General features: G+C 33.0%; 1 non-coding gene across 1 annotated transcript; it reads left to right on the top strand.

The window, feature by feature from the left end:
• The first annotated feature begins 473 nt into the window (after positions 1 to 473).
• Positions 474 to 580, top strand: LOC128036281 (small nucleolar RNA R71). Its single transcript, XR_008193079.1, has one exon. It is a non-coding gene; the product is annotated as a small nucleolar RNA R71 (small nucleolar RNA).
• The last annotated feature ends 1,534 nt before the right edge of the window (positions 581 to 2,114 follow it).

The raw sequence follows: 2,114 nt of genomic DNA, 5'->3' as shown, positions 1-2,114 counted from the left end.
TTCCTTGACGACCCTAAGAGAAATTTGGATGATTCCTCCATCCTGCTTTATAAGTATTTTTTTAGGGATTATTTTGAGGTCTAGAATTATTACCCAAAAAGTTGACTTGCTCATGCTCCTTGTTAAACTCGAAGGGTGAGTATTCTGGATTAATCATCTCTACCCCATTCGCATCACATTTCATCACCAAATTTACCTGCTTAGAAAAATTGAAACCATCGAATTTTTTATTCAGTGCTTCCACTTGGCTTGCTAACATAGCAATTGCATCTTTATTAAAAACATCGACTACTTTCATTGATTTTGTTCTCATGACTAGCCACTGATAGTTATTCACTACTATTTCTTCAATAAATTCTTAAGCTTCCTCGGGTGTTTTATTATTCAGTGTTCCACCGGCTGCTGCATCAATTAATTTCCTAGTTGAAGGATTTAAACTGTTGTAGCAGGTTTGAACTTGTAACCACAACGGTAACCCATGATGAGGGCACCTTCTCAATAGATCTTTAAATCTCTCTCATGCACCATATAATGTCTCCAAATCACTTTGAGCAAAACAAGAGATGTCGTTCCTCAACTTAGCTGTTTTAGCCGGTGGGAAGTACTTTAACAGAAACTTCTCGGTCATCTAATCCCAAGTCATGATAGAACCTCGTGGCAATGAATTCAACCACTATTTTGCCTTTTCCCTGAGTGAGAATGAGAACAACTGTAACCATATAGCATCATCAGTAACGCTATTGATCTTGAAAATGTCACAAATCTCTAGAAAGTTAGTCAAATGAGTATTCAGATCTTCATCTTACAAACCATCAAACTGAACATACAGTTGTATCATCTGAATTGTGTTCAGCTTCAGCTCAAAATTGTTTGCATTAGTGGTAGGTCAGACAATACTCGACTCAGTCCCAATCAGAGTAGGCTTAGCATAATCATACATTGTCCAAAAAGCAAAACCTGCAAGAGGTAGTTAACTATTGTGATTATCATCCATTTCCACAGTAATATCATATTCCTCTTGATCATCTACTATATTTTGTTGACTTTCCCTTGCTTCTCAAACCTCTCTACGATTTCTACAAGCAGTCTTTTCAATTTCACTATAAAAAAGTAAACGGCCAGACGAGTTTGTTCTAGTCATAAACCAAAAGAACCAGGCAGAAGCAAACTAATGAAAAATTAGAATATAAAAATTAAATAAAAATATTAAAATATTAAAGTAAAAAATAGCTAAATTAATAGAAATAAAGTTTTCCTAATATTTTAGTTCCCGGCAATAATGTCAAAAACTTGATGTCCACAAAACCAATTAAAAGTTCGACTAAGGCAAGCACACCTATCAATTAATAGTATAGCTACGGTGAGGAAAAATACTGTTCTCACGAGGATTAAAAGTACTAGTAATTACTGTCTTTCTATTATTTAACCATCAAATTAGAGACATTGATTAAAACTAAAATCAACTAAATTAATTAACTAAAGAATCGAAAAAGAACAAATCAGGAAAATAATCAATTAACAACTAAGAAGTGAGACAATACCTAGGAAAGAATCCGCCTAGACTTCATCTGTTATTATAAATCTGAATCACGCAATTTCTTCACTTAGTATCTTGACTAATAGAAATCCCTAAATTATGCTAATATCTTTTTTCAAGACTAAGAGCAACTGACTCTGAGTTGATTAATTGAATTTTTTTTGCTAATTAAAACCCCTATTGTCGCATTAACTCGATCTATGGATCCTCTATTAGATTCGACTCTAATCCAGTAGATTTATGTCATCCAATTCTAGGATTGCATGCAACTCCACTCAATTATGCTAGATCTACTCTTAAAGAGGGTCTATTCCTCCTCTGATTTAAGCACAACAAACATGGATTAATAGTCTAGAAATATTAAACCAAGAATTAAGCATACAAAATTGAGAGTAAGATCCAAGTATTTATTGCGTAAAAATAGAAATCAAATAACAGAATCAATCCTAGGATTCATCTCCCTAGGTATTTAGAAATTAGTTCATAATCACAAATAAAAACATCTCAAAGTCAATATAACCATAAGAAAAAAGAAAACTCATAATAAACCTCAAAGGAAATCTTTAATCCTGATGAA

The sequence above is a fragment of the Gossypium raimondii genome, chromosome 13 (assembly GCF_025698545.1).
Source record: "Gossypium raimondii isolate GPD5lz chromosome 13, ASM2569854v1, whole genome shotgun sequence".
In the NCBI taxonomy this organism is placed as follows: Eukaryota; Viridiplantae; Streptophyta; class Magnoliopsida; order Malvales; family Malvaceae; genus Gossypium; species Gossypium raimondii.
The sequence above is the reverse complement of the archived record's forward strand: the minus strand, read 5'-3'. Positions and strand labels throughout refer to the sequence as shown.